This window comes from Phyllobates terribilis, unplaced genomic scaffold (assembly GCF_046119375.1).
Source record: "Phyllobates terribilis strain yellow unplaced genomic scaffold, ASM4611937v1 Scaffold_220__1_contigs__length_3276283, whole genome shotgun sequence".
Classification (NCBI taxonomy): domain Eukaryota; kingdom Metazoa; phylum Chordata; class Amphibia; order Anura; family Dendrobatidae; genus Phyllobates; species Phyllobates terribilis.
The window spans coordinates 1,817,477-1,834,622 of NW_027362980.1; positions in this window are offsets into that span (position 1 = coordinate 1,817,477).

Consider the following 17,146-nt stretch of genomic DNA (forward strand, 5'->3'; position numbering starts at 1 on the left):
TCCTGTAAGGGGGGAAATAGGAGAGCATGGCAGGCCAGGCAGGTGCTGGTAGTGGGGGACTCAATTATTAGGGGAAAAGATATGGCAATCTGTCACAAAGACAAGGATCGTCGAACAGTGCGCTGACTACCTAGCGCTCGAGTCCGGCACATCGCTGATCGGGTTGACAGATTGCTGGGAGGGGCTGGTGAGGACCCAGCGGTTATGGTGCACATTGGCACAAATGACAAAGTTAGAGGTAGGTGGAAGGGCCTTAAAGATGATTTCAGGGATTTAGGCTGCAAGCTTCAAGTAAGGACCTCCAAGGTGGTATTCTCTGAAATACTGCCTGTACCATGTGCCACGCCAGAGAGGCTATGGGAAATTAGGGACATAAATAAGTGGCTCAGGAATTGGTGTAGGAAGGAGGGGTTTGGGTTCCTAGAGAACTGGGCCAACTTCTCAGTTGGTTACAGGTTCCACGCTAGGGATGGGCTGCACCTTAATGGGGAGGGTGTAGCTGTGCTGGGGGAGAAAATGGCTAGAAGGTTGGAGGAGTGTTTAAACTAGGGATTGGGGGTGGTGGGGGGTATTCATTTTATAGGTGGGGAAGATAGTGCAGATAGTGACCTGGGCAGAAATAAAGAAACTGGAGGTGGGGTTAGAAAAGTCAATATAGTAAGAAGGAATAGAGGTATAGAGAGATACATAAATGCATGTACACTAATGCAAGAAGCCTCACCAACAAAATGGAGGAATTAGAATACATTTTGTTGGAAAATAATTATGACATGGTGGGGATATCTGAGACATGGCTGGATGAGAGCCATGACTGGGCAGTTAATTTACAGGGTTATAGTCTGTTCAGAAATGACCGTACAAACAAGCGAGGGGGGGGGGGTGTTTATATGTAAAATCATCCTTAAAACCCATCTTGCGTGACAATATATATGAATCTAATGAAAATGTAGAGTCCCTGTGGGTGGAGATAAGGGGAGGGGGAAAAATAGTAAATTACTGATAGGGGTTTGTTATAAGTCTCCAAAAATAATGGAAGCAACAGAGAATATCCTCATAAAGCAAATAGATGAAGCAGCGACTCAAGGAGAAGTCATTATTATGGGGGACTTTAACTACCCGGAAATACATTGGGAAACACAAACCTGTAGTTCAAGCAAAGGTAATAGGTTTCTGACAACTATGAGAGACAATTACCTTTCATAACTGGTTCAGGACTCAACAAGAAAGGGGGGCACTGCTAGACCTAATATTAACCAACAGGCCAGACCGCATATTAAATATACGAGCTGGGGGTCACTTGGGTAATAGTGTTAACAAAATAATAAGTTTTCATGTATCCTTTAATAAAATGTGTAGTAGAAGGGTTACAAGGACAGTAAACTTCAGGAAGGCAAATTTCCAAAGGTTGAGAGAGGTTCTTAGTGCAATAAACTGGGACGATATCCTGAGACATAAAACTACACAAAGCAAATAGGAGACATTTATTAGCATCCTGAATAGGACCTGTGCACAATATATACCATATGGGAATAAACATGCAAGAAATAGGAGGAAACCACTATGGCTAAATAGAGCTGTAAGGGGCACAATAAGTGACAAAAGAAAGCATTTAGAGAACTAAAGCAAGTAGGTAGTGATGAGGCATTAAATAAATACAGAAAATAAAATAAATTCTGTAAAAACCAAATCAAGGCACTAAAGTTTGAGACAAAGAGACTCATTGCCAGAGAAAGTAAAAATAATCCCAAAATATTCTTTAACTACATAAATAGTAAGAAACTAAAACATGATAGTGTTGGCCCCCTTAAAAATACTATGGGTGAAATGTTGGATGAGGAAAAAGCCAATATGCTAAACGATTTTTTTTCAACAGTATTTACACAAGAAAATCACATGACAGAAAACATGATTAGTGATAACAAAAATTCTTCATTAAATGTCACTTGTTTAACCCAGCAGGAAGTATGGCGGCATCTAAAAATCACTAAAGTTGACAAATCCCCGGTACTGCAGGAATTAAGTAAAGTCATAGATGAACATTATTTTTAATATTTAAAGATTCCATAATAACAGGGTCTGTAGCACAGGACTGGCGTATAGCAAATGTGGTGCCAATATTCAAAAAGGGGACAAAAACCGAACTTGGAAATTATAGCTCAGTAAGCTTAACCTCTACTGTGGGTAAAATCCTGGAGAGTTTTCTAAGAGATGCTATACTAGAGTATCTGAAGAAGAATAACCTCATGACCCAATATCAACATGGGTTTACGAGGGACCGTTCCTGTCAAGCTAATTTGATCAGCTTTTATGAGGAGGCAAGTTCTGGACTGGACCAAGGAAATGCAGTGGATGTTGTGTATATGGACTTTTCAAAAGCTTTTGATACAGTTCCACACAAAAGGTTGATACATAAAATGAGAACAATGGAGATAGCGGAAAATATATGTAAGTGGGTTCAGAACTGGCTCAGTGATAGGAAACAAAGGGTGGTTATTGATGGAACACACTCAGACTGGGTCACAGTTAACACTGGGGTACAACAGGGGTCAGTATTGGGCCCGCTTCTTTTTAACATATTTATTAATGACCTTGTAGGGGTATACAGAGTAGTATTTCAATATTTGCAGATGACACCAAACTCTGCAGGGTAATCAATACAGAGGAGGACAATTTTATATTACAGGAGGATCTATGTAAACTAGAAGCTTGGGCTGATAAATGGCAAATGAGCTTTAATGGGGATAAATGTAAGAAAATGCACTTGGGCAGAGGAAATAAAATGTATAATTATATGCTTAATTAATAATTATAAAACACTGGGCAAAACGGTCACTGAAAAAGACCTGGGTGTATTGGTGGACGACAAGCTCACGTTTGGTGGCCAGTGTCAGGCAGCTGCTGCAAAGGCAAATAAAATAATGGGATGCATCAAAAGAGGCATAGATGCTCATGAGGCGAACATAATTTTACCTCTATGCAAGTCACTAGTGCGACCACACTTAGAATACTGTGTACAGTTCTGGTCTCCGGTGTATAAGAAAGACATAGCTGAACTAGAGCGGGTGCAGAGAAAAGCGACCAAGGTTATTAGAGGACTGGGGGGTCTGCAATACCAAGACAGGTTATTTTTTAAACTCTTTTTATCGAAAAATTACACAGGATAATGGTTACAAACAGATACTGTCATAATATAAGGTCAGGATAATCTAAACATTAACCCTTCTCAGTTTAATACAATTTCCATCACGTTCTCAATAATCAGAGTAAACAGTTAGAAGAAAGAAAAAGAAAAAAAACAACAAACAGTTTGAAACATAAGCTTCATTGTGGAGCACTGCACGCTTTACTAAACCGGCCCATTCCTTATCAGAATTCAGTACATATAGCAATTACAGTTTCAATAGAGGTCCACTCTTACAGCCCATATATATCATATATCATTTCCCATGCACTCAAAAGGGCATATATCAGGACTCATAACGTGAGATTCACGAAGTCATAGCACCTTAAGTGTGTTACGGGAAAGTTACACCATCTTTCCCATATCCTTTAGAATTTCTGGGGACATCCCCTATTCCTATATACTATATTTCATACGGTATTGTATCAATTGGTTTCCCAATTATCTGTTCTAGTGTAGTTATCACTTCACCCCAATATTTGCGTATTATTCCACAATTCCAAATAAGATGCCAGAAATCTGCTCCTGATTCTCCACATCTGTGGCACTCATCAGACGCCATTCTACCAACTCTATGAATTCTCACTGGGGTCAGGTAAGATTGATGTAGTATATATAACTGAATAAATTTATTATTGGCGGCTGGTGACACCACCGTATGTGCTTCCATTGCATCATTCCACTGATCATCAGTTATAGAAGGGATTAATTGCCGCCATTTACTCTCAACAGAAAGTTGGGTAGAAGTGATTTTAGAATTCAGTAGAAAAGTATATATAGAGAAGATACCACGCCTGTAGGTTCTTGAGTTTTAAGTACTCCTATTAATGGATATTTAGATATTCGCTTTCTAGGATATGGGAATTGATGTGTTATGGCATGCCTCATTTGTAGATATCTGCAGAAATCCCTATGAGGGATTCCAAACCTTATACGAATTTGATCAAATGTTAATAAAATTTTGTTTTCTAAAATCTGATTAAGTGTTGTTATTCCATGTTGCTTCCAGAAGATTACGTCCTGTAGGTTTTTAAGCTGTGGAAATTCAGGATTATCCCGTATTCGGGTTTCTCCCATTTGATCAGTAAACCCCACGATAAGCTTACTCTCGCGCCACACCTGCATCGCTAGGCTATGTGCAAATAATAAGCCCTGTGGTGGTCTGTAAGAGCCTTCTAATATAGCCCATGGTGTATTCTGATTTAATAAATGTATAAGATGCGCTTCTGCATTAGTTAGTTTATCACTGCTTATCCAACACTTCAAATATCGTATCTGACCAGCTAAATAATAGAGAAATAGGTCAGTCACCGCGCTACTCTCTTGTTCCTTGGGTCTCTGCAGAGATCCAATACTTAGTTTGGGCTTTGCTGAGCCCCATATAAATGTCGCCATCATGCCGTGCAGGTTCTGAAAAAAATCTTTGGGGATTATAATGGAAGAATGTTTTAATACATACAGACATTTTGGAAGGATAATCATTTTGATTAAGTTAATTATTCCCGCCACAGACAATAGAAGTTGGGACCAACTTTCAAATTTTTTCCTCATCATATCTTTTATGGGGTACACATTATCCTTCAGATCCATAATCGGATTTTGATTAATTATAATGCCTAGATATTTGAATTTTTGTAGTACCTCTAATCCAAAAAAAATCGGTTCAGTTATGTTATCTATAAGTGGCATAACCACAGATTTGCTCCAATTGATTTTAAGGCCCAATAATTCCCCAAAGTTACTAATAAGGTCAATTGCTCTTGGAAGGGATTGTTCTATTTTGTTTAGAAAGAGGATCAGGTGGTCTGCGTATAACCCCGCTTTATCTATTCTAGAGTTTACACTAATACCTTCCACCAGGTGGTCCTACTTAATTTTTTAAGGGCAATAGGCTCTATCGCTAGAGTGAAGAGCATCGGAGATAAGGGGCAGCCCTGTCTAGTTCCGCTACCCAGGTTAAAGTATTCTGATAGTATTCCATTTACAAGAATGTTATCCCTTGGCATATAGTAGATCAATTTAATCCAGCTACAAAATGTATCAGAAAACCCAAATTTCAGGAGCACACGCTGTAGAAAGGTCCACTCCAAGGAGTCAAAGGCTTTCGCCGTATCTAAAGAAGCTATAGCCCAGGGTTTCTGATATTCATGGCCAATCTGTGTCAACACTTGAGCTCTTCTAATATTAGATGAAGTAGACCTTCCCGGCATAAAGCCAGATTGATCCTCATGTATAATGTTTAATATTACTGTTTTTAATCTATTGGCTATGAGCTTCGTAAGTATTTTGTAATCTGTATTCAATAGGGATATGGGGCGATAGGAGCTGCATTCCTCAATTGGTTTATCTGGCTTGGGGATCAAGTAACATCATAGAAGGATTGGGGAAGAGAACGTCCCGAAAGTGCTTCAGAAAATGCTTGCAACAGAACTGGGGCTATCAGGTCTATGCATCTTATATATATAATAATATATAATAATACGAATCAATTTGTGAAGCACCTAGGGGTTCCAAGTGCTCACTATGCATCTAGATAGGTGCCTTGGGGGGTCTAGTTTCCAAAATGAGGTCACTTGTGGGGGAGCTCCAATGTTTGGGCACACAGGGACTCTCTAAATGCAACATGGTATCCGCTAACAAATTGAATGGAAAATCGGCTCAAATTGTTAGCGGACACCACATTGCGTTTGGAGAGCCCCTCTGTGCCCAAACTTTGGAGTTCCCCCACAAGTGACCCCATTTTGGAAACTAGACCCCCCAAGGCACCTATCTAGATTCATAGTGAGCACTTGGAACCCCAGGTGCTTCACAAATTGATTCATAAAAATGAAAAAGTGTTTTTTTTTTCACTTTTTCATTATTACGAATCAATTTGTGAAGCACCTGGGGGTTCCAAATGCTCACTATGCATCTAGAAAGGTGCCTTGGGGGGTCTAGTTTCCAAAATGGGGTCACTTGTGGGGGAGCTCCAAAGTTTGGGCACAGAGGGGCTCTCCAAACGCAATGTGGTGTCCGCTAACAATTTGAGCCGATTTTCCATTCAATTTGTTAGCGGATACCATGTTACATTTAGAGAGTCCCTGCGTGCCCAAACATTGGAGCTCCCCCACAAGTGACCCCATTTTGGAAACTAGACCCCTCAAGGCACCTATCTAGATTCATAGTGAGCACTTGGAACCCCAGGTGCTTCACAAATTGATTCATAAAAATGAAAAAGTGTTTTTTTTTTCACTTTTTCATTTTTACGAATCAATTTGTGAAGCACCTGGGGGTTTCAAGTGCTCACTATGCATCTAGATAGGTGCCTTGGGGGGTCTAGTTTCCAAAATGGGGTCATTTGTGGGGGAGCTCCAATGTTTGGGCACACAGGGGCTCTCCAAACGCAACATGGCGTCCGCTAACAATTTGAGCCGATTTTCCATTCAATTTGTTAGCGGACACCATGTCACGTTTGGAGAGCCCGTGATGTGCCTAAACAGTAGAGCTCCCCCACAAGTGTCCCCATTTTGGAAACTATACCCCTCAAGGATTTTATTAAGGTGTATAGTGAACATTTTGAACCCAGAGGTACGGCACAGAATTTGTTTACATTAGGTCATCATATTGAATAAGTTGTCATTATTCTTGAGCGCAAGTGCTCGCTACTTGAGTTTGCATCGGGTACTCAGGTATGCACCATGTACAGCGTGTGCTCGAGTGACATGCTCGAGTCCCTGCTCCGCATGTTTCACGGTTATTAGACACCCAAAAAAAAACATGCGGGGATCGCTCGTGCATGGCAGGCAATCCCCGTAAAGCTTTTTGGCCGCGAAGCATATGGGGCAGAGACTCGAGCATGTCACTCAAATACCCACGATACTCAATGCATACCAGAGCACCCGATGCAAACTCAAGTAGCGAGCACTTGCTCTCAACACTAGTCGCCATATCGTCATCTTTTTTTCTTACTTTTGAAAAAAATCCCAACCCCAGCCCTAACCCTAGCACAACCCTAGCCCCAGCACAACCCTAGCCCCAGCACAACCCTAGCCCCAGCACAACCCTAGCCCCAAACCCAGCCCTAACCCTAGCCCAATCCTAACCCAAGAGTTTATTTTTGACGCCGTTCCTTGTGCGGTATAAGTGATTAGACGACTTTATTCTTCGGGTCGGTGTGATTACAGCAATGCCAGAATCATATGGGGTTTTTATGACTGACAGCTGTCACACACTAAAAGACGCATTTTTTGTAAAATCTAGTTTTTGCATCGCCATATTTTGAGAGCTATAATTTTTCCAGATTTTGGCAGACAGTCATGTGACGGCTCGTTTTTTGCGGGATGACTTGACGTTGTTATTCGTGCCATTTTCAGGCACGTGACATTTTTTGATCGCTTTCTATTCGTATTTTTGGGAGGCAGAATAAACAAAAACCAACAATTCAGGAATTGTTTTTTTTTTTTTTTTATTCTGTTCCGCGTGTGGTAAAATTGATGAGGTAGCTTTATTCTTCGGCTCAGTACGTTTACAGCGGTACCACATTTGTATCATTTTTCTATGTTTTGGCGCTTATACACAATAAAAGCTATTTTATAGAAAAAAATATTTTTTAGTATCGCTTTATTCTGAGAGCTATAACTTTTTTATTTTTCGGCTGATGGAGATGTATGGCGGCTTGTTTTTTGCGGGACGAGATGACGTTTTCAGCGGTATCATTTTTATTTATATGCGTCTTTTTGATCGCGTGTTATTCCATTTTTTGTTTGGCGGTATGGTGATAAAGCATTGTTTTTGGCTTCGTTTTTTCTTTTTTTTTTTTACCGTGTTCACTGAAGGGGTTAACTACTGGAACAGTTTTATAGGTCAGGTTGTTCCGGACGCGGCGATACCAAATATGTGTACTTTTATTGTTTTTTTTTATAATAATATTTATTGATGGGTACATTATATTTTTATTTTTGGTGTATTATTTTTTTTATTTTTTTATAATATTTTTGCACATTTTTATTTTATTTTTTTTCCACTTTCACACAGTTTATACACTTTATTACTTTGTCCCACTCTGGGACTTTCACTTTTTTTTTTCTGATCGCCTGCATGGCACAGGAATGGAGCACCATCCCTATGCCATGAAGGCTGTCAGAAGTGCACAGTGTGAAGATTGCTTGGAGATGCACTGCGCATGTCCAAGCAATCTTCCTGCTCTCTGGTGACCCGGATGTTGTCATGACGACATCGGGTCGTCATGGCAACACCCGGGAAGCCTTTGCAGACTGCGCTGGAAGCCGGAAGAGGAGGTGAGTATCGCCGATCACCTCCCCTTGCCCCCGCAATGCCGAGATCGACTTCGATCGCAGCATCGCGGGGGTTAATGTGCTGGGAGCGGTGCAGGACCGCTCCCTGCACATAGTACCGGGTGTCAGCTGTGACAATCAGCTGACACCAGGCGGCGATCACGCCCGCACAGCCTGTGTGTGCGCGCGATCGCGATGACGTACTAATACGGGTCTGGCTCTTAAGTCCCAGGGCACAGACGCGTATTAGTACGTCAGATGTTATTAAGGGGTTAATATATTTAGCTTCTAATAATTTGCACTCTTCGCCAAGCCTCTGCTCCCCAATAGAAGATTCCCTTTTAATGTATGAAATCGTTGATTTAACGCATCCCCTAATATATGCTTTAAGTGTGTCCCATACTATCAATCTGTCAGGGAAGTCCCCATGACCTGCTATAAATACTTCCCCTTGATCTGGTATCCTATCATGTTCTCAAATAAGAGACAACCAAAACGGATGTATGCGAAACCTCTTGGGTCTGTTAGGACCCCCCAAATGAAAAGATGCTATCAGTGGAGCATGGTCCGACACCGTTCTAGGGGAATATTCAATTTTACTTAAATCCGAAAATGCAGTACTGTTTCCAAATATATGATCCATTCTAGATAAACATCGAACAGCAGGTGTGTAGCAGGAAAATTCTCTCTTGAGTGGGTGCTGCTGCCTCTACAAATCAATCCAACCCACCTCCGTTATGAAAGTATGTAAAGTAGCGGTGTCTTGACTATCAGACCTAGTGTTGGCAGGGCTCATTTTATCCAAGTGTGTATTAAGAATCATATTGAAGTCTCCCATACATAACATTTTAGCATCTGGGTACTGTGATACAAAAATCACTGCCTGTTGGAGTACATCCATTTTGGCTGGTGGTGGGTTGTATATGTTGAGTCTCTTTTGACAGTTTGAACTGACTATCCCACTGACTTATGCACAATGGTAACTACACCTCTAGAATAAGAAGTATGTGTAGCGTGTTTGTCCCACTTTATCCAGGGTTTGTTTATTCTGGACACAGTGTCCGGGGTTAAATGGGTTTCCTGAAGGCATATTATTTGCGCTTGAGATTTACGTATCTGGGAGAATACAATATTCCCTTTCTTGGCATTCCCTAATCCACTAATGTTCCATGAGAGAATTTTAAGTGACGCCATAAAGGTTCCATTTAAAACATTTTTTTTAAACATTCTATATTTAAGTAAATAGAACAGAAACAAATGACATCAGTGCAACATATGGAATTATAGACTAGGAAATTGAGATATCATAACAATATCAATAAAAAGACAATAGTATCTCAATGGAACAAATTAAGGCACGTGAAACAATATATAACAAGACAAATACAAAACTAAAGCTAGTATACCTAGACAACAAGAGACCTAAGCTAGGAAAATGAATAATATCTGAATAAAGTATCAGAAAAGAATTAATACAAGGGAGCATAATGTATGAGAGACATCACATACCAAAACAAAGTTATGTGTGTTGCGGCGCGTTGGCAAGATTAATAAACAACCTGAATGAGGTAGGAGATAAACAGTAATGGGAAGGAGAAGGAGGTGCTCAAGATATGACAGAATAAGTAGTTGTTATTTTTAACCCACAAAACCGGCCAGGTAGGTTTCCAGGGAAAGCAAACCTCATGAAAATAGGAATGCTGGGAAGTCTCCCAACTAGTGAGCTCCTCCAACCGCCTAATCATGTCAACCTTATTCAACCACTCAACGTAAATGGGGGGTGTAACCTGCAATCAGTGCAGAGGGATCAGGTATTTCGCCGCCCCGAACAGTAGAGGGAGCAGATCATGTCTTGTAGGTTTAAAATTTTGAGACGGGAAGGATAGTAAGACTTCTTTCGGAGACAAGGGACCCCTTATCATACCTAGGTCTTTCAACGTCTCCTCTATTTTAACCCAAAAAGGTCTAATATTAGGGCAGTACCAAAATATATGGGACATGTTTCCCACCCCTGCTTTACATCTCCAGCAAAGGTTAGAGTCAGACGATCCATAATGGCATAATAGTTCTGGCGTTCTATACCACCGTATTAATATTTTGTATGAATTCTCTTGCAAAGAAATGCACCTGGAGAATCCGTGAGAATTAGTAAGAATGGATTCGACTTCTTCATCCGCCAAAGAGATGTTAAGTTCCTTTTCCCAAGAGTATATAAAGGAAGGTTTTTGGAAGGACTGAGGCAGGATCATATGGTTATATATCTTCGATATTCCTTTAGGAAAAGGGAACGAGAGTTTACATAGCATGTCCACCCATGAACCTCCTCCCGCACCAGGGAATTTAGATTTAAACATCGAAAGAATGTGGGTGACATGTTTATGCTGTAAGAAATTAATGGGGCGCGTGGAGGAATTAACCGGCCATGAATCCAGCAATGGGATTTTATTGGTCAGGAACTCTTTGATTGAACAGTTCGGCAAATCCAACCAAAGATTATAGGGATCTGAATAATTTGGGTCTAGAAAGTACGGAATGGTAGAAATAGGGGCCTGAGCTGAGGGAAGTATGCTCTTTTTTAGATCTTTATCTAAGTCGCGTTTAATCTTAAGGGAAGTGGTAATAGTAATATCACTTATGGCCTCGGAAGTGCGGACAATATTTGCCCATATGTATTTGTGTGGATTATTACCCAGGAGTAGAAGATCAATGTCTGAGGCTTCCACTCTCTTGGATGCACTGGCTAATTTGAGCCATCTATTTAAGTGGATTGCTTAATAATAGTTTAGGACACTAGGAATGCCAATACCCCCTTTATGATTAGGTAGGGTTAGGATTTTATGAGGAAGTCTAGGTTTTTTATACTTCCAAATGTATTGGGATAGGATCTGTTTTATTGAGGAAAAGAAGGCTAAAGGAAAATTTATAGCTGATGTATGAAAAAGAAAGTAAGAAAAGATGAAAGATATCTAAAGATAGGCCATGCGTACGGGGGGCCATCCATAGGAAGTTATCTCATCAATCATGTGCCAGCTGTAAGGTGCTTTGATGGCGCATTTCGCGCGTGTATACTACACCTGTTTGCAAAAGGGACTTCCGGGTGGTGCGCAATGGAACGCATGTGTGGAACGCATGTGGACCATATGGAGCGCAACCTCAAAAAGGTCCATCCCCACTTCCTAAACCATGAACCTGGAGGACATGGCATACATATCAAGGAATGACAAGGGAGAATGGGAGGGGAATGGGGAAGGAAGGAGGGAAGAAGAAAAGAAAAGAATAAACCAAATGTAAAGACAGAAAATAGATGCTGTAGGAGCATCGATTACCATAAAGTGAAATGTGAAAGTGTGTGTGTGTGTGTGTGGGGGGGGGGGGGGTGAAAACGAAAGTAAAAGTGTAAACTAAAAAAGAAAAATCATATATGAATGAAAATATGTATTTGTTGAATGTGAAGTGTATAAATAACGAAAATAATGTATGTATAGTGAAAAAGCAAAGAATAAGTGAAAATTAATAAAACAAATATATGTAAACTAGATGGTGGCCCGATTCTAACGCATCGGATATTCTAGAATATGTATGCGGCCGACCGGGCGCAATTAGCAGAGCGGTGTTTAAATTTGGCGCCAAAATCGCTGATTGGTCGCGTTTGGCAACCGCGACCAATCAGCAAAGCGGTGTTTAAATTTGGCGGCAATATCGGAGATTGGTCGCGGGCGGCGGCCGCGACCAATCGGCGAACCGTGTTAGTGAGAACTGGAGAGCGTGTTTAAATTTGGCACGAAAATCGCTGATTACTCGCGACCAATCAGCAGAGCGGTTTTTAAATTTGGCTCCAATACTGCTGATTGGTCGCGGCCGCCGACTGCGACCAATCAGCAGAGCGATGCAGAGCGTTGTTTAAAGTTGGCGCCAAAATCGCTGATTGGTCGTGGATGGCGGCCGCGACCAATCAGCAGAGCGGTGTTTAAATTTGGCACCAATCTCGCTGATTGGTCGTGGCTGGCGGCCGCAACCAATCAGCAAAGCGGTGTTTAAATTTTGGGCCAAAATCGCTGATTGGTCGCGGGCGGCGGTCGCGACCAATCGGCGAACCGTGTTAGTGAGGACTGGAGAGCGTGTTTAAATTTGGCACCAAAATCGCTGATTAGTCGCGACCGCGACCAATCAGCAAAGAGGTGTTTAAATTTGGCGACAATACTGCTGATTGGTCGCGGCCGGCGACCGCAACCAATCAGCAGAGCGGGGTTTAAATTTGGCCCCAATACTGCTAATTGGTCGCGGCAAGCGACCGCGACCAATCAGCAGAGCGTTGTTTAAATTTTGCACAAAAAACGAAGATTGGTCGCGGCCGGTGGTTGCGACCAATCAGCAGAGTGAGGTTTAAATTTGGCGCCAATACTGCTGACTGGTCAAGGCCGACAACCGCGACCAATCAGCAGAGCGGTGTTTAAATTTTGCGCCAATACTGCTGATTGATCTCGGCCAGCGACCGCGACCAATCAGCAGAGCGTTGTTTAAATTTGGCGCCAATCTTGCTGATTGGACGCGTCCGGCATCCGCGACCAATCAGCAGAGTGATGTTTAAATTTGGCGACAAAATCGCTGATTAGTCGCGGCTGACGGCCGCGACCAATCAGCAGAGCGGTGTTTAACTTTAGCGCCAAGATCACTGATTGGTCGCGCTCTCCGCACGCGACCAATCAGCGAATCGTATTGGTGAGGAGCGGGGAGCGGAATTGTATTAGTGAGGACCGGGGAGCGCCGCTGCCTGTGCGGGTACATCCGCTAGGAGAACCCGGGACATGAACGGGCGCTCGGAGCAGAAGTATCCCGACCCGCAGCGCCGCTCCCTGGTCCTCCCTTCACACCCTAGCCGCTGATGTCCCCACAGTATCTGCATGGTGTTACAAAGGTCCGGACATTTGTGTAAAAAAATCGCTGATTGGTCGCTGGCGCTGCCCGCGACCAATCACCGATTTGGGCGCCAAATTTAAATATCGGCCGCGACCAATCACCGATCTTGGCTCCACATTTAAACACCGCTGTGCTGATTGGTCGCCGACGTAGGGCGCGACCAATCACCGATTTTGGCGCCACATTTAAATAGCGTCCGCGACCAATCAGCACAGCGGTGTTTAAATGTGGAGCCAAGATCGGTGATTGGTCGCGGCCGATATTTGAATGTGGCGCCCAAATCGGTGATTGGTCGCGGGCAGCGTCCGCGACCAATCAGCACCGTAGTGTTTAACTTTTGCGGCAAGATCCGTGATTGGTCGTGGGCCAAGACCGCGACCAATCACCGATTTGTGCGGCACTTTTAAATAGCGGCAGCGACCAATTGGATGTCAGCGCCGCTCCCCGATCCTCCCTTCACACCCTAGCCGCATGGATGTCAGCGGCGCTGCCTGTGCGGATACTTCCGCTGCGAGAACCCGGGACATGAGCGGGCGCTCGGAGCAGAAGTATCCCGACCCGCAGCGCCGCTCCCCGGTCCTCCCTTCACACCCTAGCCGCTGATGTTCCCACAGTATCCGCATGGTGTTACAAATGTCCGGACATTTGTATTAAAAATCGGTGATTGGTCGCCCACGACCAATCACCGATTTGGGCGCCAAATTTAAATATCGGCCGCGACCAATCACCGATCTTGGCTCCACATATAAACACCGCTGTTCTGATTGGTCGCGGCCGATATTTAAATTTGGCGCCCAAATCGGTGATTGGTCGCGGGCAGCGCCAGCGACCAATCAGCGATTTTTAACACAAATGTCCGGACCTTTGTAACACCATTCGGATACTGTGGGGAGATCAGCGGCTAGGGTGTGAAGGGAGGACAGGGGAGCGGCGCTGCGGGTCCGGATATTTCTGCTGCGAGCGCCCGCTCATGTCCCGGGTTCTCGGAGCGGAAGTACCCGCACAGGCAGCGCCGCTGACATCCAATTGGTCGCGGCCGCTATTTAAATCTGCCGCACAAATCGGTGATTGGTCGCTGTCTTGGCCCGCGACCAATCACTGATTTTGTCGCCAAAGTTAAACACTATTGTGCTGATTGGTCGCGGACGCTGACAGCGACCAATCACCGATTTGGGCGGCAAATTTAAATATCGGCCCCGACCAATCACCGATCTTGGCTCCACATTTAAACACCGCTGTGCTGATTGGTCGCGGCCGATATTTAAATTTGGCGCCCAAATCGGTGATTGGTCGCGGGCAGGGCCGGCGACCAATCAGCACAGCGGTGTTTAAGTTTTGCGCTAAGATCAGTGATTGGTCGGGTCCGAAGACTGCGACCAATCATCGAATCGTCTTGGTGAGGACCGGGGAGCGCCGCTGCTTGTGCGGCTACTTACGCTGCGAGAACCCGGGACATAGTGGGCGCTGGCAGCAGAAGTATCCCGACCTGCAGCGCCGCTCGTCGGTCCTCCCTTCCGCATGGAGGTCAGAGGCGCCGGCGGTCCTTCCGCTGCTACCGGCCGGGAGATGAGCGCCTCGCGCCGCTCATCTCCCGGCTGCATCTCCGTCCCGCAGATGGGTCCGGCGGTCGGGTTCGTTCTGCTAGTACCGGCCGGGAGATGAGCGCCTCACGCCGGTCATCTCCCGGCTGCATCACCGCTGAGCTCCGTCCCGCAAATGAGCTGCTAACGGCCGCCATCTTTTTTCAGAAATCCCGCGGCGCTGATTGGCCGCTGGCGGACCAATGAGAGAAGCGGGATTTCCTGGACAGACAGACACACAGACAGACAGACAGACGGGATAAGACGATTATATATATAGATAAGTGTTAATATGTCTATAGTCAAAGAGAGGCTAAGTGTAACAATTAGAAACATTTAATTGTGCTAGTATTTTATGCCACGCAATCACGGAGAATAAGGGGAGAAGCCTACCCTTCTATCAGTGTCAACCATCATATACAAAAAACATGTTCTTCCCAAATGGGGACCCCGCAACTCACTCCTGAGATCAAATAATGACATGTTAGATATATATCACTTGTTAAAAAGACAGCACCGTCCAATTTTATAGTCCATATTCATCATTGATGGATAATTCCAATCCAAATATTTCTTACTTAATTTGTCCATTGCCATAAATTTCCGTGGACAATGCCACGAATTTCAAAAATATTCAATATGTTTCAGGTTCACTTGTTAAAGGGACACAGCGCCATCTACAATTATAGTCCATGCATACAAATATATGTAAATAAGTGTTAAGATGTCTATGGTAATGGATGGTAATCGATGCTCCTACAGCATCTATTTTCTGTCTTTACATTTGGTTTATTCTTTTCTTCTTCCCTCCTTCCTTCCCCATTCCCCTCCCATTTTCCCTTGTCATTCCTTGATATGTATGCCATGTCCTACAGGTTCATGGTTTAGGAAGTGGGGATGGACCTTTATGAGGTTGCGCTCCATGTGGTCCACATGCGTTCCACTGCTCTGCACAGCTAGGCTTTACTCCACGGGTCCGGTTCCTATATAGTGGCGTGCGGCCCATGGGAGCTGTGAACACGCGCATGTGACATCACCTACTGACTTCCAGGGATGCGCTACATGTGGACCGCGTGAGTTCCACACATGCGTTCCACTGCGCACCACCCGGAAGTCCCTTTTGCAAACTGGTGTAGTATACACGTGCACGATGCGCCATCAAGGCACCTTACAACTTGCACATGATTGATGGGATAACTTCCTATGGACGGCCCCCCGGACGCCTGGCCTATCATTAGATATCTTTTATCTTTTCTTACTTTCTTTTTCATACATCAGTTAATGCAATTGGCTACATGGCTCTATATATACTCAAGCCGCTCAGTGGATAGACACACCCCTGGAAGAAGCTTAACAGCGAAACGGCGTAGGGGTTCTGAGAGGTAAATGCTGTCAATATGGTCAGTTTGTAGCAATTTTTAATAGGTATATTGACTACTCCATGGCACTTTGCATAGTTGTAAGCAGTTGTTTACTCTCCAACTAATGGAATGAGATAATGCAGACAATTTTTTCTAAATATAAGCACTTAGCACTTTATGATCATAGATGTAAATGTCTGCCTCCCTACCATTTAATTTAATTAGGGTATTGCACAATTTGCACTTTGTCAAATCTGTTTACATCTGTCTATAATACCGGTTCAAATATACATCAAGTGAATAAGGTGGTTTAGTTTTCTGCTATACAATCATGATGAATGTGACATGACCAAGCTATATATTGCATCTCTCTTTTCTGGATGTCCCCTGTCATTTTTAAAAAAGTGTTTTGTTTTTCTGTTTTTTTAATATGGATAATGAATAAAAATATTGATTTTTAATTGAAATTAGAGTCTGTGTTATCCTGGTGGGTTTGAAACAAATAACCACATAGGATTAAGTGTATAGTAATATTTTCCCAGTGTCTAGTGTTGCTTAGAATTTCTTGGACTATGTGAATAATTATGTTTGCTATTTTCAAACAGATTGGTCCATTCAAAATACTTAAAATGGATTTAAAAGCCAGAATGAATGCCTGGCAAACTAAGGCTTCAGATCTATTCAAACAGGGAACATCCAGTGTATGGTGGAATAAAACATCCTTAGAGAATTATTATACCAAAAGAATCATCCCACGTGGCTTACGTATACAAGTGTACCCATCTTTTGATCTAAAAGACGAGACTTTGAGCAATAAATGGATTAAGGCCGCAA